Raw genomic sequence first — 24,438 nt, forward strand, 5'->3', positions numbered from 1 at the left:
GTTTCCGCAGGTAAACACTTTTGATAGCAAGTTTTTGTGAATATGATTATATCTTTTTCTTCTATTATAAGAACAAGGTGGTGGTTGTATATATTTTTTTTCTCGTGACTTCTGCAGGATATAATGCAATGCATATTTAACAAGCTACATGGGCTTAAGTGAGCATGAGGACAAATGCTTAAAATGTTCACCTTGCATTGAACAAATTTTATGACAATAACATTTACATGTTGCTTGATAACAAGATTCCCAAAAGAATAACATGTATAATAGTTGCAATGTCATTGAAATCCACAAAACACCAGTCTTAAACTTTAAAAGTGCCTAAAGTGGTGCATAGACAATTTTGAAAAGAATCTTTGCTGCCACACACCAGTTATATAAGCCAATGGTTTTAATGATCTAAACTTTGCAAGTGTACTGCACTTAATGAATTGTTGTAAGTTGAGAAACACATAATGCATGCAGGTGGAGGGTACTTAGTCAACTTGATGATAAAGGCTTATAAGGATTAAACACATCCTTAATAGGATTGATATGTGCATGCTAATCTTTTCCCTAGATTTTTTACTCGATTTTGAGCTTAGGATATGTGCTGAATATTTCACACAATGTTCCAGTTTGCTTTAATTACTATAATTTTTTCCTTTTCTTATCTCCTATGAATGATAAGTGTCAATTTTAGCAGAATGTATTCCTATTTTTAGAAGCATATCCTTTATGTGTTGAATAATATTGCTAGTTTACTTTGACCTGTAGGATTATTCACTTCGCTTATTATTATAACAATCTGAGGAACTCTTGGCCTTCATGTCCTATAAAGGGCTCTAGTTTGCTATTGTTTTAAAACATAATTCATAAATCACAATAAGATGGAGACAATTTTGAAATTAGGACTTTCTATTTAGGGCTTTTTAGGCTTATCTGTTTGTTGGCTATCATGGTCCTATAAGCTGTTTGGTCTCATTGACATTATAAAAATATTGATCATTAGTCCATTCAATCATGAAACAAGACTTCATAATTTGAAGGTCGAGGTCACACTACTAGACTCTTCATTAGATAAAAGCATGAAGCCAACCAATGTAATAATTATGTCTAAGATTTATGCTTTTACATAATGATGGGTCTAATAATAAGATTGAAATGTGCTACTCCTAATGGAATTTTTGACAAAGAATGAAAAAAGACAATGAAGCACCCAATGAAGGAACTAGCCTCAAGCAAAGCAGCTAACCACAACAAATACCTTTTGAAAAGGAGCAAGAATGCCAAATTCAAAGATTGTAGCTAATGTGGCTTCAATGAATGTTGCTAAATTAGATGAGTTGATCAAGAAATATTCAACTGAGATCCCCATTAGTGAAAATGAATTGTATAGAGATCCAAAGCTAGAACCTATCACTGAGTTACCAATGAAGATTTTCCAAACAAAGCAGTTGTTTGATAAACCATCAACTAAGGTTCGAATAGGCACAAAAGCAACTCAGTTGGAGAATGACCAAGTATTGTGTGATGAGGTTAAAGATGGTGTGATTAATAACAATTTTCTTTCTAAATCCCAACAATGTTCTAGTTTTGTGACTCGTGAATTTGAACATCTAGGGGATAGATTGATCAAATTAATGGATTGCAATACATAGTTTGTAGCTGTGAAAAATTGTTTCCTTACTAGCCTAAATAAAATTGGACTTGCAACCAGTGTTACTAGTATTTATCAAAATTCACATACAGGTAGGTTGGGACAGGCTCGACTGTAGATTTTCAACAAATAGGATGAGATAACAAGAAATTATTGTGGTATAGAAAATGTTGTGGGTGCCCTGTGCACATCAATATGGGACTACATGATGTGAAAATTAGCCTTTTGGTTGTCATTTGGAGGGGCTTCATTCTACAATGGTTGTATGTCATGAGTGCTATTTTTGGCTAGGGGATGTCTTTAAACTTTCTGCTTTGAAGTTTTTATTTAGAATGCTTTTTTTGGTCTAATGAGAAATTTTTTGGTTATGTTTAGTATAATATCATGATTGTGTATAGGGTGTTTAAAGAAACTATTGTCTAGAATAGCAGAACAAGGTGGTGCATTCAATTAATTAGCCCTTTAACAATATGATTGAATGAATGACTCAAAGGTTGTCAATGTGGCCAAAGCAGCCTATGGGACCTCCTAGGTAATGAAAACACTCTAAAGTAGGTTAGATGGAACATCAAACCCTTTGTAATTGCTTCTTTAAATGTGTTCATGGACATTTAATTTTGATCACTAAGTTTTCTATCATGTCTCACTGTTTTTTCAAAAGTACCTGAATTGTGCCTTCTAAAATCTCCCAAAACATGGAGCGGATGTCATTGTATGTTGGGCACTCCATGATGAATGCCACTCTATCTCTACTACTCCTATGTTGCAAAATATTGTCTCCTTTCATTCTTCCCCAGGTACCCACCTGTTTCACTCCTCAAATGATGAGAACTTGTCCTAAGCTACATTATGGGCACTTTAGCTCTCCATTCGGTATTTGCTCCTTAATATATGCTTTCTATTTGTGATCTTCGAGGGTTTGAATTATTTGATATAACTATCTTTTTTGTGCCCATTTTTTTTGACCATACAACACTTTTGAATTTTCCTTCACAGACTTCTTTATTCTATCATTGTTATTGGGATTTTTTTTGCACATCAACTTTCCATTTTTTGTTCTTTTGGCATTTTGCTTCATCCACAATCTCTTCCTCCTTCCATGTCTCTCCTCTATGAAATGTAGGCCAACGATTATTTTCACAAATTCATTTTTCTTAACATCATAAACGTCTTTTGGGAGGTGATGATGGATAGGGGTACAACAGGAGGGTTCAAGATATATGTAACTCTCCCTTATAGATATACAACTACAACCTACCTAGATTTTAATATAACTAGATGGATTTGTGGGTTCAATTAGGTAATTAGATGTTGCATAATCTGTTGGCCTACCTAGATTTGATTGTTTTGTCAAGGGCATCACCACCAATATGTAGAAGCATTGAATCTTTAGGTTGTTGTATGACTGTTCATGGGGAATACCAATTGATGTTGCTGTCTACAGTCAATGAATTAAAGTTATAATTTAGACTATCAAAACATCACTGTCCCATACCCTTTTGGCTAGACTATCATACCACTGGAATGACCCCTTTGTTTTGTTTATGTTATACCTTATAGTAATGGGTTGTTCTAAATTGTTGATGTTTGTAAGTGTTCAAAACTGTAATGAATTTTAATGATGTAGTTTGCATTATTTGTGATGAGTGAAATTAATTGTGATTAAATTAGTAATATATTTAAAATTGAGAGATGTTCGATATGCTTTTTGACATCTATGTGTAACTGATAGTGCAATTTTTGATCTATTTTTCTATTATTGTTAATGTTGACTTCTAGTGGAAGTGTTTGATTTTAATTCATAAAAGTTCATGAAATTCTACTTATGCTAGTAGGTTCACATTGTAGAATGTGTCTGATAGTATCACTTTTTTGGTTTGTTTGCATGAACTTTACTAAATGAGATGAACTGCTGGTTTCTTCCTCTATATGTCTTCATTTGTAATGTTGTACTATGTATTGTGCAAGAGTTTGAAGGAATATTCTTGGGTGGATAATGATTCTTTCCTTAATTCTATATGTCCTCATTTGTAATTTTGTACTATGTGTTGTGCAAGAGTTTGAAGGAATATTTTTGGGTGGATAATGATTCTTTCCTTAAGTATATAGGTGGGTGAAATCATTTTAAGGTTTGAGAAAAAGGGATATTATCTGAAAGGTAAGAATCAAACCCTTTTGTGTAATCAAACATAACAGTAGCATAATATATTATCATTTGTCGAGAAACACTATGAGGACCTGTCTGTAAAACCATTCTTTGGTGGTTTGGTAGAGTACATTATATCTGGCCCAATGGTTGCTATGGTCTAGGAGGGTTAAAATGTGGTTGCAACTGGCTGAACAATCATAGGAGCAACAAATCCTCTGGCTTCTTCCCCTAGAACAATTAGAGGTGATTATGCAATTGAGATAGGAAGGTTAAAAACATAACCGTGAATATAAGAGAACATAAATTTCTTGCTCATGTTACTTTAATTAAAATTGTAGCATAGAATTTTTTCTTTTTTTTAGCTTCATCAATTCTTAATGCACTTTTCTTGTTGTGTGCATAGTTCTTATGGTCTTATCCAAATTATGATGTGTCATTTGTATGCCATTGATTAAATTAAAATACCCAAACCATGTCTTCCAAGTTTTGACAATGCATCAAGTTTTCATTTGATGTTGTTGTTTCTATTTTTATAACCTTTGTAAAAGGTGAACTCTTAATCCTCTTGACTTAGGTATATGCTGCTCTTTGGCTAGGTAGTTATGTTAAAAGAGGAATATCTATTTTGTGGAATTTATGACGACTTTTACCCTACCATCATCTTCACCCATATTGAGGGTTTTTTTTAACCTCATTTTTTTGTTAGTGCTTGCCATTCATTTTGGTAAATGATTGTGCTATGAGGGGTATGAATATGTAGTGAGATTTTCTTAGGGCTTTACTTGTTGCAGTCATCTACACACACTTTGAAGATCTAAACCCACTCTTTTGGAAGTGAATGTGTGTTTTCCCTTGGGTAGGGGATTGTCAGAAGAGACACATCTATGATGTGAAGTTTACCCAAGTCTTTAAGTTTTGAGTTTACACCTTGCATCATTTGCAACCACAACTTGAGTTTGAAGCTAGGTCAATGCTAATAAAGTCAAGTAGTTGCAACTTTACACATTTGAATGTCAACTTTTATCTCCTATTTATGTTTCTTCCGCTACAAATTTAAGAAGAGTTAATGGTTAGATTTTCCTTCACTAAAGTTTCAATAAAGCACTTACTATGAAGATGAGCCATAACCCCAATTTTTGTAAATGTGTAATGGATGATAGCTAAATATCAACATCACAGCTTTGTAAATTTGTGGTGGACAACAACTAATTAAGATGACCCCAAACTATGATACTAAGATTACTATACAATTGAACCTAGCAAATAGAATGCTATTGATATGGAATATGGAAGCCTAATAATGAGGAATGTCTTTTTCAAAATTTGTTTTTATTTTTAGTTTGCAAGTTGAATATGCATTCATAAATGACAAAATGTTAAGGGAACACACATCAAGCATGTTTGAGTAAATATGGGGAGGAAGGCTCTATTAAACCAATTTTTTTGATGGATCTTGTAAGTATAATCGTAGATGTCTAGCTGATGTAGGAAATGATTCAGGTTCAATGTTTATAACAATTTGGGAAACTCTTTTTTGGATTGTTTTAAAAAATTGTATCCTATTGTTCTAATAATATGCAATGCTTGCATGAATGTCATCCATGGTAGTGATGCAATGGAAAGTGCAAAGAAATAAATTGCCCTATGGTTTCCAAAGGGTGTGTCTAACTGGCAGAGCAATCTGCATCCTTGGGTTTATGGGTCTTGAGATTTGTGATCCATTTTAATGTTTATATTTGAGAAGTTTTTAGGATGTTACTGAGGTACTTATTTCATCTCATATCCCAAGAGTAAAATGCTCTTAGTATTTTTGCTAGAGTCTACTTATTCTGTTATGGTAATTATGAAGTACATGGTTCTAAATTTTTTAGTTTAGGACTTATCTATTGATACTTGAAGTTGTATGTTCACAAGTATATTATCAATTATAATACATGGTTTTAACAATAATAGATTAATGAATGGTGGTCTGGCATATGGTGTTGGTGTTTATCTTGCTCCTGAAGATTGCTCCTACATGAGGTATGAAAGATTATGTTCAAAGATGATGTCTTGGTGGGGATTTTTAAAAATGTTTGAATTCCAAAATATTCTTTCCTTTAATATGCATATTCTTTATTTAAGAAGGAATTTTTGACTTACTATTATTTCTTATTCTTTATAGTGTTCCATTTTCAGACTTGGACATTAATGAGGAATAGTATGCTGTGTTGTGCCGAGTTATTTTGGGGAATGTTGAGGAAGTTCCTCTTGGTTCTCTTTAGTTTCATCTGAGTTGTGAAAAGTTTGATTCTGGCATTAACGATATCGCCATTCCAAAGCATTACATTATTTGGAGCACTCACATGAATACACACATTCTTCCAGAATATGTTGTCAATTTTAAGCCTCCTCACCAGTCTCAAGGGGAATAAAAGCTCCATATTCCTCATTTTCAAGTGGTTCCTTCTCATTTTGAAAGTTAAATACAAAGGATAAATTCCTTTGATTCTTGTTGCTATTTTTGATCTAGTGAAATTGGTCAAAATCAATGAAATTTCCTTGTTCTCATCTCCTCACTCTCTTTGTGTTGTTTAATTATTTTCACCTTCACATATGAATGAGTTGATTGCTATTCTGGATATGTATGTTGTCTATAAACTATTTGTAGGAAATTTTTGTGGTTTTCTCTTTCTCTTGGTATTTGTAGATTCTTTACATAATTGGTGTTATCCATGAACATTTCTTGACATTCTACTTGGACATGGATATTGATGGTAGAGACAACTCCTTTGTTCAGGTGAAGATGGCAAAGCATAGGGTGAAGGATGGATCAACTCCAAGGAAAAGTTTCTGGACAACAGAGATACACATTGCCAAAATAGAGAAGGATGCTCAAATTAAGTTGAACCTCTATCATCCATCCAAGTTTCATATGATCAATCCATTGAGGAAGACAAAGATAGGAAATCTAGTAGGATACAAAATTGTCCGTGGGGGCATAGCCGCAAGCTTGCTTGATCACAATGATCCTCCTCAACTCTGAGATTCCTTCACTAACAACTAGGTCTATACCAGACTTTGAATTTCATTTTTCTTTTAAATGTTGGTGAACTTTTTCAATAATCAGTGATGCTAGCATGGCACCCCTCCCTTACATGAAAGGTTTTTGACCTAAGCTATGAATCAATGAGGTCACAAACAAGGTACCTCATCCCCAATTATCAATATCGATGCTCAAACCTTCGAACACATTAGAGCATTGAAGGTGACCAGTGATGTTGGCATGACACTCTTCCAATACATGAAATGCTTTTGACCTAGATCTATAAATCAGTGAGGTCACAAACAATGAACCTCATTCCCAATTATCAATATTGATGCTCAAACCTACTAGCACATTAGATTGTTAAAGGTACAAAACTATGATCGCAATGAGCCAATAGGAGTTTGAGCCTTTATGGTCACAACAATATCACCATCATAAAACCAAAACACTATGGGATGAACCCAATCAAACTTTGAATTTCATTTATTATATTTTTTTTTGAAATTAATGTTGGTATATGTGGCCAAAACCAAATTGTGCACTGTAGTTGGCCATGCCTATTTTTGTCCATTTTTTCTGTTGAGGTTTATTTAGAATCAAAACTAAACATTAATTCTGAATCTACATCACTTGATGGCACTGAACACTTTTTCATGTATTAGATATGGATAACTCCATACAACTATAGTGAGGAGTGGGCTGGTGGGCTATATTCTTATCAAAGCCAAGGTGATGATACTCTAACTGCATGGGCTGACAGGTAAGTTTGAATACCATGGAATTCACACATTTACAGTGAGTTTGTCATGGACACAAACAAATTAATGTATTTCTATAGATTGAATTGCATTGAATTAGTTTCTATAAGTTGAACTTACTCAAATCTCAAATGTAAGAATCACTTTCCCCAAATTTATATTAAGTTTTAATAACCAAACTTATCAGATTCGATTTATAAAAGGGACCCAATCTTTATATGAAGCTCTTTATGATTTTTTGTTTCAGGGATCACACAATTGAGAAAATGGACATTGTACTCTGGTACACAATGGGCTTCCATCATCTTCCTTGCCAAGAGGACTACCCAATCATGCCAATAGTCTCTTCTGCTTTTGAATTGAAGCCAACAAACTTCTTTGAAAGAAATCCTATTATGAGGATTGCACCCATGTCTGACAAGGACCTTCCAACATGTTCAATGTGAGTTCCATGAACATTTTCACCTTTTCATCATGCACTGAAAGAAGTATAGGAGCCAAATTTAAGGTCATGTCTATTAAATCCACAACTTTATCGTATGATAAAAAATGACCATTTTTATATTGTGGATAAAAATGTTATACAAATGGTCAAAGGTACGTGTTTTAATGACAAAGTCCATGACATAAGCACTTAAATGGACCTTCCAATATGTGTAATGTTAGCCTCATGAACATTTTCACCTTGCCACCTGCTCTGAAAGTTCTAGAGTAGTCAAATTTTAATTCAAGTCTATTAATGTATACTCAGTTAAATCCACAAATTCATCTTACAGTGAAAAATAATAAAATTCTCAAATTCTCAATCAAGGTGGTATAGGCATTATAAAGAAATAAGGACATTACTTCTGATTTTACAAATAAAGTTCTTAGAGACATAGTTTTCAATAAGGACATTGCATCTGATTTGACAAATAAAGGTCTTACAAACTTATTTTTCAGAAAAAATAAATACTTTATGTAATAAATCAATGTTAGATGGTTCAAAAATATTATATAATCTCCAATCTATAATTCAAACTTTTGTAAGAGATAAAGAAATCGTGATCAATTAATAAATGTTTCATTGTTGGTTTGAATTAAAACATACACAAACTCCATGTTGGACTACCAATGTAAACAAATCATGATCAATTAACAAATGTTTCATTGTTAATGTGAACTAGCTTACTCAAACTCCATGTTGGAACAAATGATCGATCTGATTCTCCCAGGCAAGCTTGCATTGCTCTACTCAAAGTCCCTCTTTGGCATAGTTGAGTGCGTATCCCTCTCCTTCCTTGGCCTAGTGATCTCTTGAGGAGTTATTTCATTACTTCAATTTTGTTTTCCCTTGACTGTAGTTTTTTCCTATTTACTAAATCTGTTTGTACTTATTGCTAATATAAATGTTTTGTGTTTTGTTTGTCTAGATCTTTATTTTGGTAGTGATTTGCTTTAGCAAGAGTAGTTTTGGGTGGAGCTTTGTATGCTCTTGGTGGCTTTGATGGCTGAAAATACTTGAAGTAAGTTCACATTTCCAATTTTTAAGTTGCATGTATGTGCATCCAAATAAGGTGATTTTGTAATCAATTTACATATCTTTGATGTGTCAGTGTTAGTATATTTAGTCTAGCTTTTTACTTCAGCTATTAAATTGGAGGGAAACAACAATAAATTGTACATAATAAATGAAAGACTATTGGGCTTCACATATACACCCCACAGGAAGTATGTCTATGTTTCATAGGAGATCGGTAGTGCAGGGAAAATGTGGGGTACTTGTCGAGGTGCAAATCTTCAATTATTTAGCCAATTAAAGTCATTTATCTCAACATATGGCTACTGAAGTTGTTCATCTAGACAACATGATGAAGATGAGTGGTTAGTATGTTCTTCAAGTTCCTTTCTAAATTTTTAACTATGAATTTGTTCCAGTTGCAATACAGTAGTTTTACAAACATATTTCCATGGATACTACATGGATCCTCAAACTTGAGTTTATAGAAGTCTTAGAAAGTGCATCTTTTAAGCTAAATTTCTCTCATGGATAATATGTTATAGCTATCAAATTATATATCAGATTTGTGTGATCTCCATTAGGCAATTTACAGTAGGTCTTGCCTAGATTAATCACAACTGCACGCATTTGTTGGAATTGTTGGAAAAAAGATAATGGGAAAGGACTAACACTATGCTGTAGAAAAACTAACATATGTTGGGTTGTTTATTATTTGTTTCTTTTTGTTCATAAGTAAAAATGGATCTATCATGTAACTGTGCACCTCTAGCACAATTATTTTATTATTGCTTTTTACTGCATAGTATTTTGTGGAGTTTGATATATTTATAAATATTGTATGTTGTCAACATATTTATTCAATGGCTGTAAATAGTAACACTACCTATGATTATGAGATTCATGCTTGCCTTATAGGTTTTATGATATTGGTGTTGTAGCTGCTCTATATGAAAATGTTGGATATTCTCAGTCTAATATATTTATTGCTTTGGCTCACTCAGAATGTAGTTCAGCAGGCCTTTTTAATCATTGTATATTTCGGTGGAAATGATTCTTTGGATCCTCACCCCTTAAGATTAGGTCCTCATGTACCACTTCCTGAATACATTGAGAACATTAAGAGAATGGAAACCTATCTCCAAGTACAATTTTCATTAGTATTATGTGTTTGGATTTCTTCAATTTCATTTGAAAGATACAGATATTTCAATTTTTATGATGACAATTATCTAATTTGAGTTTGGGGTAAACAAATTAGGACCTCTTAGAGTCGACATGCTTGATGTTTTTAAGTTGCCCACCTGTTAATGAAGATTTTATTAGTAGTGCTTTAAGGTAATATTCTTCTTGTGTGTGTGTAATGGTTCACAATTTCATGATTATGTAATCTACCTATTTGGCCTAACTTTTTTGGATTCTACAGTAGTATTTGTGCTCCAATAGTATGGAGAAATGAATTATGTCATCAGTATTTTGAAGCCTATGTGCAAGTCTGTAAAGAGATGGGTGTCAAGGTTATAGATTCATTACTACACTCAGGAATGGGCTCATCTTCAATCTTCAGAAGATTGAATATGAGCCCATTCTAGACTGTAGTAATGAACCTCAAAGCTCCTTCAGCCTGAGCATATCATGTCCTTCAGATGATATTTTTGAAGCTGCTCTAACATTGTATCCTTCAGACTTTATTTTATATCTACCAACAACAAGAGTACTTTGCATCATTAGAATCATGAATAAGGAATGTAGAGGTAAGCTTTTCTGGGTTTTTGCTAAGAAAATGTTGATATTAAAGCAGTGGGGTTGCTTGGAATTTTATGCAAATTTGTTTGTATAATTTAAGATTTGGAGAAAACTATTGAAATTTTTCCCATCCTTCCTATTTTATGCAAATTAAATATGAGATTCATTGTTACTTGAATCCTCTACAATTTTCAATAACCGTAGGGATACTAAGAGCATATCATCTTGGAATGTTGGTATGATGGCTATTTAACAAGGTTACATTTAATGTTAAGTGCTTAGTAGAACATAATTTTATATCTCTTATAATCTTGTTAGGTGGCTGAGGGCTTTTTTTTTTGAGTGCAGGATTACACACAATACATTCATTCTCATGAGAGATGAGTCCTTGTGAACTATTACTCATGAAACATGGGTCAATGAGTTTGACTTAAAATCTACAAAGTAGAATCCGCATAGAAATATCATAATTTGACTTGCTATGGAAAATACCTCCTACTTACTAATAATATATTTCCATTTTGGGTAGTTAAGGGTTGGTTCTTATGCGAAAAATAGTTTTAGAAGCTAAAAAAGTGAAGGCCTTTTGAAAAATAATTAAATATTGTAACTAATATAGAAAATATAAAAACAATATAATATTTGTGAAATTTTATGTTACTTAAAAATGTGATTCTATATTTTTTTTCCATTTTTTAATCTTGTAGTCCATGTGTTCATCAATGTATCATCAATGGCCTTTAGCTATATAAGCTATAGTCTTATTCTAATATATGTCCTTTCCCCTTGCAGTTGAGCTGTTGGGTATAGGTTTGGACCACGTCTAAATGAAACTATTCCCCTACTTATTAACTATTGTAAAAGTGCATCTAAAGCTGATGAGGAGCTAAGAGAATATAGCTTGTAGTTGTTAAAAGAGTTTGGTTGTAGAGAAATTATGTATTTTCATCTCACACTATTTGTTAACATTAGTGGTTCCATTTTAAAAGTTCATATCATCTATATTGAAAGTATATGTATGTTTTGTGAAATGCATCTTCAAATAGAAAACCCTGATTATTCAAAAATCTATAAATAATCACCTTAAAGATGCAATTTGCAGGCATTGGAGAGTTTTTTCGTACGTTGTGCCAAAGATGTGGCTGTTTATTGTGATACAATTTCAAAACTTTCTCTAGACCACATAAGATATGATCCAAACTACACTGATAATATGGAAGAAGATACAGAAGAGAGTAATGGAGAGGAGGATGAGTATGGTAAAATTGATTAAGAGAATTATTTGCTTGAGAAATTTTAATTTTTGCACAATGGTGTCTTTTATTTTCATGTAATTATGAATTTTATGACCAACATGTGAATACTATTCTGTTGATGTAGAGAGAGTGCTAATGAATATAGCGATGATGAGGATATCAACTAGAAGGTTCAGAGGGCAGTAGCTAAGTGTTTGTCTACTGTAATAACATCTCATCCAGAAATGCTATTAAAGCTATATGAGGAGGCATGTGCTTTGAACCTTTCTCAATTGTTGCTGGGAGATATTTATCATTTTCATAAAATTTGACTCTATTTGTCCTATACATTTGCCATGTTTTTTGACCTTTGTGTGCCCAATAATTTTGGCTTAGTGTCTCTTCAGAGTTTATGGTTTACCTCTAAAGAGTGAAAAGAATGGCTCTTTGTCTTTGTTAGAGTCAAGAGGATACATAAATTCCATTCTCTTGGCATAGCACTAACCTACTAATGTTATGCACAAATAGGAATAAATTGAGTTTGAAATGATATATATTAGTTGTTATCTCATTTCAAAATGTGGTTAGCTTTAGGAATTCTTTTATAAGATGTTATATGAAATAATTGCTAGCTAACCCCTACCAAGGAAACATAACTTTCTTCTTCCCACAATGAATTCCGCTCAAGGTTTTGGCATTGTGAAGTGTAGCCCAGTTCTTTATGTGCCAATGGCAATACTGAGAATGCTAAGAGATGGCATGGTTACTCTCGTTGATGTTATTTCTTTGTTGATAAATATATCTATTGTATTTTCCTTGGTTTGCTAAATGGGAAGTAATCTAAGGGGAGAACACTTTGTTATGTTTCCAAGTAAGTGTTTTTATAAATATAAAATGATAACATTATTTAGACTTACACAATACACCAAATTTTTCTTTGCTTCACGTGACTTGGAGGAGTGACTTGGTGAGTTGACTCGACGAGCCGACATGGCGAGTGGACTTGGTGAGTGAACTTAAAGAGTCAACTTGGTGAGGTGACTTGGTGAGCATACTTGAATAGTTGACTCGATGAGTCAACTTTGGGAATAGACCTAGCAAGCTGACATTGTCAACAGCCTTAAAGAGGCGACTTGGTGGGGTAGATTGGCAAGCCTACGTAGAGAGCCCCACTTGGTGAGACAAGATGGTGAGTCAACTTGGTGAGATGACTTGGAGAGCTAACTTGGTGAGAAAACTTAAGGAGTCAACTCGTTGAGGTGACTCAGTGAGGTGACTTGATGAGCAAACTCAGAGTCAACTTGGTGAGCGTACTTGAACAATCAACTTGTTGACATGACTTGGTGGGGTGACTTGGCAAGCCCACCTAGTGAGCATACTTGAACAGTTGAATTGGTGAGCCAAACAAGTGAGCTAACATGGTGAGTGGGCTTAGAGAAGCAACTTAGTGGGGCAACTTGGAAAGCACACATAACGAGCCAACTTGTTGAGGCAAGGTGGTAAAACCACTGGGTGAGCCGACTTGGTGAGTTGACTTAAAGAGTTGACTCATTGAGGTGACTAGGTGGGGGTGACTTGGTGAGCTAACTTAGGGGGAAAACTTGGTGAGCAAACATAAAGAGTCAACTTGGTGAGCCTACTTGAATTGTCAGCTTGGCGAGCTGAGCAGGGGAGTTGGCTTGGCGAGCTGACATGGCGAGTCAACTTAAAGTGGCGAGTTGGTGGGGCAAGTGGGGGTGACTTGGTGAGCTAACCTGGAGAGTTGGCCTAGGGGGCAGACTTGGTGAGCGAACTTAGAAAGTTGACTTGGTGAGTGTACTTCATTTGTTAGCTTGGTGAGCTGACTTGGGGAGCCAACCTGATGATCTAACATGGTGAATGGGCTTAAAGTGGAAACTTGATGGGGAAAGTTGGCAAGCCAACTTAGGAAGGCCACTTAGAGACATGACATGGTGAGTTGACTTGGTGAGCAAGCTCAATGAGTGAACCTAAAGATTGACCTTGATGAGGCACTTTGGAGGGGTGACTTGATGACCGAACTCAAAGAGTCAACTTGGCAAGCATACTTGAATAGTCAACTTGGTGGGGCAAGTTAGCGAGCCAACTTAGCAAGTCCAATCAATCAAGAGGAAATAGTTGAGAGCTTAGAGTGACACAATTTTTAGATGATCACATGAAATGAAATGGGTGTGCGAGTATAAAGAAACTAGAAAGACATTGTGTACAGATGAAGGCATGAAATGGATGGTTTTGGAGCACTCAACACAGACACTCAACATTCAATACATATCATCATTTGAGATCAAATGGGTGTATGGGATTATATGCATAGTGAATAATAAAGGAGGGAATTGAACCCTCCTTGAGGCTCACAGTTATTGAGGTACACTTCAACAATGGCCTCCTGGATATGTGTGATGCACAATTGCCTCCTAGATTCATGTTCCATCCCACTAATGAAGAGCTCATAACACATTATCTCATTAGAAAGGTTTTAGAAAAAAATTTCATAGGAAGGGCCATTGCTGAAGTGGACCTCAATAACTATGTACCTCAAAAAAAAATTGACAAAGCATTGGTCAAAATTTTGACCAATGCCTAACAATTTTCTACCAAGCATTGGTCAAAATTTTGTCCAATGCCCAGTAGTTTTCTACCAAGCATTGGTTGAAATTTTGACCAATGCCTTCCAATTTTCTATCAAGTATTGGTCAAAATTTTGACCAATGCCCTGCAATTTTCTACCAAGCATTGGTCAAAATTTTGACCAATGTCCTGCAGTTTTCTACCAAGCATTGGTCAAAATTTTGACCAATGCTTGGCATAAAATGTGCTAGCAATTTCAAAAAAATTCGACCAACCAATAGGTTTGTCAAAATTTCAACCAAAAAATTTGTGACCAATGTGTTGGTCAAATTTGGTCAAAGTTTGGTCAAAAACTTGGTCAAAATTTTGACCAAGAAAGGTCAAAAAATGGGCCCAAATGTACTAGTGCATGACTCAAGTGGAGACAAGCTAATACCTAGCTCCTCTAACTCACTATAAACTCAAGGCTATAAAGGCCACAAAATCTTGGTAGATGTTTTGTTTGTGTTTTCTTAGTGTGATCGCTTATGGGATTTTAACCATGAGGAGATCACTAGGCAAGAATGCTTAAGGTACTCTTGTGATGCGAGGTATGTTACCCACTACAAGGTGGGGTGTCCCTTAATTGGGTACAAGAGGAACATTATGAATGAGCCATTTCTAAACACTCTAAGTTAGTAGCTACCCTATTTTGTTGTTCAACGTCTTGGTGCAAGGATCGATCCTAGTGGACTACCTAAATCACCCTAAAATTTTTAACTCACCATTTGTGTTCCCTTCCTTTTGCTTATGGCACTTCCATGACAAAGCCACATCTCTTGTGGGCAAACACTTGGTGTGAGGAAAAGGAGAATCAAGCATGGGTGAAGTTGTTGAGCAATGAACCATGAATCTAAGGTAGTTTTCTTGGCTAATGTTTTTGAATGTGTTGACATGTGTTAACATTCTTACTAATCAAATATCTCAATAAAATTGGTAAGAAGGTTGTTCTGATATCACATAGGTGTATTGACAAGGTCATTTTTACTCTTGTCCAATTGTTTGAGACATATTAAAAACCCCTACTATTTGCAAACCCTATTGTTACTCAATATGACTTGGAACCTAAAAATGTCTAGTCTAAAAACTATCTGAATATTAAAAAAAATGAAACACGACAAAGTTAGGAGTCAAAAACTTGTCTTTTTACACAAACTGGCATTATATTGCACATTTTCTATAGAAATATCATGTGAATTTTTTTTGCAAAAATTGTGTCACCCTACTATTATCAATTCTATTGCCCTGCTATATTGAAATCTGTCATCCTACCCTATGTGAACTATCACCCAGGAGAAAAATGTCACACGGTTATTGAAAATTGTGTCACACGATATATTGTGTTGTCCTACTATCACTTGTGTTCTAAAAGAATATCGCCTGAGACTTTTTGCTTCCAAAATAGGGTTTGTGTTACTCTTTATCTAATCTAGGGTCTTATCACTTAAGTCCTTCCTAGTCCTAGTTACACATCTATATGTTAGGTGCTATCGAAAGTTGAAAAGATGGGTTTAGTCTATCAGATGTAAGTCTTGAAATGTCATTGATGATCATTTGTCAAAATCTAGTTACCATTCTATGCTAGCTATTCGCTATTGAGCTTCTTGCTCACTCGCTCGACTTGAGTCACTAGTGCTATAAATTCTTGAGCACCTTTGACAAGACATCTATTCTACCTTGACAAGTGATTATTCTTGATTGTATGAAATTCAAATCTAAAATACTTCTATCATCTTACCAAGCAAAGACATGTCCTTACATGTCAGTCACAACTAGGTTCCAAGTTGGTAATGGTAGTCATTCCCCTTTCATTTTAAAATAGTTAGAGACTCCACCTAGACATCCTCACAAACAACCTTGTGTGGAAGATCCCAATTCTAGTCAAGCATAGATAGCCAACATTTGGCACAATCTACTTTACAATTTTGAGAACCCATTTAAAACACCCTTTAATACACCCATAGGTGAAAACACTTTGACCAACATGCATCCTGATGAAATCAAATGCTACTTAAAAGAGAAAGAATTTGAAAATGAAAGACTTTTGGAAATTATTCATGCTAGGGAAAGAGTAGATCAACAAGCTAAAGCTAACCAACAAACGCACAATGAGGAAACTAGAAGAGAATATTATCATAATCCTTTTGAACACATTCCTACCAGTGGCAACCATGGTAATCACAAAACTCCAAGGAATCCTAGAGTCAATGCGAGGGCATGTCCATCACCACTCAGAAAATCACAGTCACATCATGAAAGTGAGGAGGAAATCACTAGTGAGGATGTTGTAAGATTTCAACAAGATGAGCTCGCTCAAAAACTGATGCTAAAAGCCTTAAAGAAAAATGGGGATCAATACTTCTAGTATATGACAATGAAAGGATGGAAGCTCCCCCAAGATTTTGATGTGCAACAAATAATCAAAAAATGAGAGCCTACTAAGGCTGAAATATTGTGAGAAGAAATGAAAGAACTAAGGAAACAACTTGCACAATTGCAAACTACCAAAGAGCCACCTAAAATGTCATTTATTGAATCAATTTGTGCTCTTCCATTTGATAGGAGTTTATACATGCCTCCATTTTCGAAGGATATAGAGTTTTCTAAGTATGAAAAATACAATGGAAATGGTGATCCTTATGATCATGTGAGACATTTATATGCTATTAGTATGGATTTTATGCATGAAGACTCCTATCTTATGTGTTTGTTTCCTAGAAGTCTAAGAGGGAAAGCTATGGAGTGGTTCACAAAATTGACTCCTCTCAAAATATTTGATGATCTTGCACAACACTTTATCCAACAATACTCTTACAACATTCAACATCTTATAACTATGTTGGACTTATGCCAAATTAAGAAAAAATAGTGGGAACTCTTTGCAACACACCTTCAATGATGGAGATCCCTATACTCTAGGTACCCTTGGAAAGTTCCTGAAGCTAAGAAAATTGACATTTTTGTCAATACACTTGTACCTAAGCTATAATTTGACCTAAGAAAATAGTTGTTCACACCCTTTAATGCAATGGTTGAGATTGCATATCGCATTAAGGATGTTGCTATCAAGAAAGGTGACATTGTTGTGAACAAAGACAAAAATAACAATGAAAATGACAAAGACAAAGGAAAAACTTGGAATAAAAACAAATAAGTGTCAATGATGGAGTAGTGGACACTTCTAAGACCAAGGAACCTACATTTAACCTTTTTAATGCTATCTATTCTACAAAAAAAAAAAGGTCTGAAACCACAAACATTTGACAAGAGCTCTAAGTTTAGCAAAAAATGACGTGTTTATACACCAATGGTTGAGCATTATGAAGTGGTCTTAAAAACCTTGATTGAAAACAAGTTAGTTACATTACTAGATAATTCCCATCCCTATGACCCACTCATCAAACCATCATGGTGGAGAGAGGATCACATTTGTAGTTATCACTGAAGCAAGGGTCACAACACTGAAAACTATTTCAAGCTCAAAGATGTAATTCAAGATCTCATTAAGGCTGGTAAGGTTGTCACCGATGGCCTCATTAAAAATTCTAACCACAAAGTTTTTAAAAAACCCTTGCTAGAATATGAGAAAGCTAAGACCTCCAAAGCTGCTAAAAAGAATCATGATGCCAAGATCAACTATGCCTATGTTGACATAGACAACCTTATAGGCATGCTTGAGCCTATTGAGTATTTATGCATGGCAAGACCTAATGATGAAAAATGGCTCAATTAAGATATTGAGGATGAACAACCCAAATTTTTCCTAAAAATTTAAAATGCCCCTCAACACCATAATTACACTAGATGTAAGATGGTACTCCGAGTGGACAGATCTTCCTCTTCATAGAGTGAACTGCTTAATGTTTTCACTAGGGGGAAATCTAAGGTTGTCCTAAAAGTTGCTCAGGATCCTAAGAATGCTTCATTTTCTAAACAACCAACTACTTCAAGGATCTCTAACCATGACCTTGTTAACTGCAATGTATACTAGCTCAAATTTCCATTTTTGAGTTGTTAGAATTGTCCCCTTTGCACAAGGATATCCTTGAAAAAGCTTTATGTTTTTCCAATGTTCCCATAGATATTGATGCAAAATGATTCAAGCTATGGTCAACCATATCTCTTCACCTTACTATCTCAACTTTTCTAAAGAAGATGATTGAGCTCTTAGTCATCCCCACAATCTTGCTCTTCATGTCAAAGTCCAAATCTTTCATATTTGCATTTACCGAGTCTTGATAGACAATGGCACAAGGTTAAACATCATTCATTTAACATTATCCAATAGTTGGGCATGTATGAATTTTCCATCGACCATAGGCACAAGATCCTATAAAAGCCTATGATGAGTCGAAAGACCTTCCAAAGGTCTAATTGTACTTCTAATTAGAGTTGGTCTAGTTGAGAAGGATGTCATTTTCCAAGTCCTAGACATACCACTTGCATACAATTTGTTGTTGGGATGACCATGGATTCATGAAATGCAAGTAGTACCTTCTACATACCATCGGTGCATTAAGTTCCATTTTAATGATACTGAAATAGTTGTCCCTAGTGACAACTCAATGTCCATGAATACATTATATGCTCCAGAAATACTAGTTCCACATAATCGCTCTTCTCATGAACAGACACCATCCTTTATAGAGTGTGAATAGAAATTGAAAATGATGAGCCTTGGTATAGGTGAATAGACTCTAGAATCTATTGCTGCTCTACCTATTTCCCCTTAGTCTTATGGGAAACCTTCTACCAAAAAGAAGCCTTCTTCTTCTACCATGACTCTTTTTGGCACTTTCATGCAATCCTTAGTTCCCTTAGAAGTGAAAAAATAAGAACAAGCCATCAAAGATTGGATCTATAGGGAAGAAGAAGATGAGAGGCAGTCATAGTCACCAGTCCCATTTCTCCTAAGTGTTATGTCAAAGGATATAAATTTCTTGCAAACATGGGATATTAGGGCCATAGGTCCTTAATAAGTAACAAAAAATCTCTAGTGGAACCTTTAAGTCACACTCAAGATCATGATGCTTGAGATACTGTTGGCCTAGGTTTTGGGTTAGAAGATGACATACCAACATTCGACTGAAGAGCACCCATGTCTAGCGAATTAGAGAATGATGATCCTCCTATTGTTGCTGCCACTTTTCCAAATGAGGACTTTATGCCTATAAATTATCTCCTTTGGGGAGAAGAAATACTAACTACCAATAATGATGTTGAAGCTTCCACTTCTTGACAGCTAGAACAAGATGAATCTGACCATGAAGACATGAATAGAGGCCAAATTAGACAAAATATTGCTCATCTAATTGCTAGATATCAGAGTACAAACTATCAAAAGTATGAATGGGAAAGCCTTTTAGATGAATCTTGTGAGCTAGGAGTGGATGTCATTCACACCTATGCAACCCAACTAAATGTAGTTGAAGAGTCTAGTATAAGATTAGACAAGTTTGGCTCGTCGAATGTTTTAGTGGATCATGTTGGTCCCTCTAGGTCTATTCCTGATCTAGACTCCTTTGCAATGTTCACTATAGGCTTGAATTCACATGTAACTAGAGATGACTCTTTTTGTATTTACAACCTTGAAGCTTCCAAATCACTCTCATTGATTCACCCTGATCTCATAGATTGGTCAGTTCAAAATCAAAGACCTAAAATATTATCTTTTCAAAATGACTATGAGATCACTTGTTACCTAAATGCCATTGAAATCATCACTTCTTCCACTAGAAAACCTGTGGTTGGCATGATGCAATCAAATATCAAGTACCTTAGTCATAAAATTAAAAGAAAAAACAAATGGTCAGATGGAAAAAACCAAATTGTGGTAGTATTTGAACCTTAAAAAAGTAAAAACAAAGATGTATCTAATGGTGAAAGCATCATTGAGGGACCTATAGATGAGGTACTTTGTAGTCTGCCAAGCTATTTTTAGGATAGATCTTCAGTTCTCATTGAATCTACACAACCTATCAACTTGGGGATAGAGGAATCTCCTAAAATTATCCATGTGGCTCGATCACTTTCAATTGAGGAAAAGGAGAATTTTGCCAAAAAAATTCAAGAAAGAAGATCAATTTTGCATGATGTATTCAAATATGCCAAGACTTAACAAATATCTTATTATGCATCATTTATATATCTCTCCTGGTGTAAAACTTATTAAACAAAAACTGTGAAAAATGCATCCACATGTAGCTCTATTAGTCAAACTAGAGTTGGAAAAACTCTTGAGTGCAAACTTTATCAGAGCTATTGACTATGTAGAATGGATTTCCAACATTGTACCTATATCTAAACATGATAAATCCATCCGAGTTTGTACTGATATTTGAAATATACTTCCTCATGGATGGCTTTTCTAGGTATAACCAAATTAAGATTGCTCTAGCTTCTCAAGAGAAGACAACTTTTACATGTGCCTGGGGTACTTTCTATTGGAATTTCATGCCTTTTGGGCTCAAAAATGCTAGTGCTACTTATCAAAGAGAAATGACCACCATCTTCCACAATATGATGCATAAAAATATGGAAGAATATGTTGATGACACACTGGCTAAATCTATAAAATGAGACACACATCTTGAAGACCTTAGTCTGATATTGGACTTATGGAAAAATTTTAACTTTGGCTAAACCCAAAAAGTGTGCCGTTGGTGTCACTTTTGGAAAATTACTAGGCTACATTATCTCAAAGAAAGGCATTGAGGTTGATCCTAAAAAATTCCAAGCTATCATGGAAATGCCTCCTCCAAGAAATATTAGTCAACTTAGAAGTCTATAAGGATGTCTACAATCCATAAGAAGATTCATTTCCTAGTTGGTTGATAAAGATCAATCTTTTAACAAGGATTTGCATAAAGGCTCTACTCATATCTAGAACAAAGATTACCAACAAAGTCTAGACCAAATCAAAGGGTACTTGGCTAAACCTCCAATTTTGATGCCACCTATTCTAGGAAAACCTTTGATCTTGTATATCTCAGCTACAACTTCTTTAGGAGCATTACTAACCGAAAGTGATGAGACTCATAAAGAATGGGCTATATATTACATCAGTCAAACTTTGCTAGCTTATGAAATGAACTACAACAATATTGAGAAAGCCTACCTTGCAATGGGTTATGCTTCTCAAAAACTCTAACATTACATGTTGGCACATATAGTTCACCTGATTGCTAAAATTGATCCTCTAAAATATTTGTTGAGAAAAGTTGCACTTATCAGTTGTATAGCTAAATGGATCATGATTATTTTAGAATTTGACATTCAATATGTTGAATGTAAAGCCATCAAGGGGTAGGCCATAGCTGACCAATTGGCTGATTTTCCACTAGAGGATACAATACCCATACAGATTGAGTTTCCAAATGCCTCAATTATGTACATCACTAAGAGAACTTGGAAAATGTAGGTGTTTTTTTTATTTCCCCTCAAGGATATATGATCCCAAAATCATACAAAATCTTATTCCCTTACACAAATAACATTACAAAATATGAGGCATTAACAAATGGGATCAAAATGGCTCTTGAATGGAGAATCACTAAATTGCACATCTATGGAGATTCTCAACTTGTTATAAACCAAGTGAACAATGAATATCAAACAAAAGATGACAAGTTGATACCTTACAAGAAGTTGATAGATGCTCTAAGGAACTATTTCACTTTTATGAAATTCTAATGGCCTCGCACTTGCTCAAAAATTGCTTAGGGTGGGTTATTACTGGCCCACCATGCAAGCTAATGTCAATTTTTAATGGAAACATAATTCATGCTCCTGGATGTGAGTTGATTCCCTTTGTGACATATTGGGCATTTCAACAATGGGCCTTTGATTTGGTTGACAAAATTCATCCAAGTTCATCATCACAGCAACTGAGAATTTTACCAAATGGGTTGAAGCTGTACCACTATCTACTATTGTAAGCAAACATGTTGCCATGTTTATACTAAATAACATCATTTGTCATTATGGTATTCCTTCCTCCATTGTTACTGATAATGGAGGACAATTCAAGAACAAGGACTCAAACAACTGTGCAAGAAATTTTGAATCAAACAACATTGGTCTTCTATCTACTACCATTAGGGGAACAACTAAGCAGAGGCTTCCAACAAAACATTTCTAAAAATCTTACACCGCATAGTTCACAAGTCTAAGGAAGATTGGCAATTACAAATAAATTTGGCACTTTGGGCCTATAGAACTACCATTCATACTCCTACAGGGGCCACACCCTTTTCTCTAGTCTATGGATTTGAGGCTATCCTCCCATTAGAAGTTGAGTACCCCTCTTTCTAAGTCTCCTTACATGGGTTAATAACTAATGAATACCATAAAGATATGTGAGCATAGGAACTAGAAACTCTTGATGAATGCTACAAGGCTGCTTTTGATCACATGAGAGCTTATTAGAAGCTCATGTCTATTTATTATAATAAGAAAGCTCACCCTCATGAGTTTCAAGTAGGTGAACTTGTGCTTAGAGAGAATCCAAAAAATCAACAACATAGAGAGTGGAAGTGAAAGTTTCAACCTAGTTGGTTAGGCCCCTACATTATCATAGTAGTATTTGGGTCTGGTGCTTATCAACTGTCTACTCCTAAAGGGGAAGAACTTGTAGAGCCTATCAATGTCCTACATTTGAAGAAGTTATATGCTTAGAGGCTTGTATCTCAGGTATTTGATGTATCACCAAAAAAATCAAAAAAATCAAAAATCCAAAAAAAATGAAAAAAGTCCAAAAAAAATCTGTCAAGTGGTTAAAACTAGGAAACAAACACTACTTGAGAACCTTGCACCTATGTATATTAGTCTCCATTAGTTTGCAACACATGATTCTAGTTTGGAATTTTTTCTTGTCCTCATCTTGAGGGCACAACTACTTAGCCTATTTAGGTTTCCTTGTGCATTAGGGTTTCTTTGGAAACTCACAAAATAGTGTTTCTTAACACTACATCCCAAATAGACATCAATTTTTTTTTCAACATTTCTCAAATAGTTTACCTATAGTCTCTGATGTCATGATATTTCTCACTATCTAAATCAAGTCTTGAAGAAATGGCCAAGTGACTTACAAACATGCATTTAAACACTTAAACGACTGACCTATGTTGATATTTATTTTCTTTTCATGTTTTCTATGAAAATTTCTTTGCTATATGTTCCCTCCCTAATAGTCTTTCAAGGATGTCATTGACTAGAAGACTAGGGGCATATGGGGCATGTTTTCTTGATTTCTTCTTGTGGGTATACTTTGTTTGTTTAAGGTGTTTTTGAGCATTCATGCTTGTCCTATTTGACATTTTTTGACTCGCAAATGTATTGTCCTTGACTATTTTCACAAGATCACACTTAGGGGTTATCCTAGCACTTATGCCTTGATACATGTGTAATCTTTCTATATTAAACTTAGGGGATCTAATTGTGTAGTCATCTTGACTTAAATGTCTTTGATTCTTAGATTGGATTTCCACATACCTATCTTATATCGATCATATCCATATCCTCATGGTTATACTGGTGATGATTGTATGACCTCATGATGACCCTATGTTAGTAACCAATATGAGCATGGTTTTAAAAACTTGTAATTCATAGCTTCAAACCACTTTGAACCTCAGTTCAAAGTAATTCAAAATGGTTCAATTGTTCAGTTGACTCATGTTGCAGGTTCAATGCAAGCGAAGTTCAGATTCTGGGTTCAAAATACAGAAGTGTTAATCCAGGAAGGTTCAAAGCTTAG

The 24,438-nt window shown here is 34.7% G+C and overlaps 1 pseudogene; it reads left to right on the top strand.

Annotated features, from left to right (window-relative positions):
* Positions 1-1,268: 1,268 nt before the first annotated feature.
* On the top strand, positions 1,269-24,438 carry LOC149554293 (amine oxidase [copper-containing] gamma 1-like; annotated as a pseudogene).

The sequence above is a fragment of the Cupressus sempervirens genome, chromosome 6, assembly GCF_028749045.1.
Source record: "Cupressus sempervirens isolate cs-2001-9-10 chromosome 6, ASM2874904v1, whole genome shotgun sequence".
In the NCBI taxonomy this organism is placed as follows: Eukaryota; Viridiplantae; Streptophyta; class Pinopsida; order Cupressales; family Cupressaceae; genus Cupressus; species Cupressus sempervirens.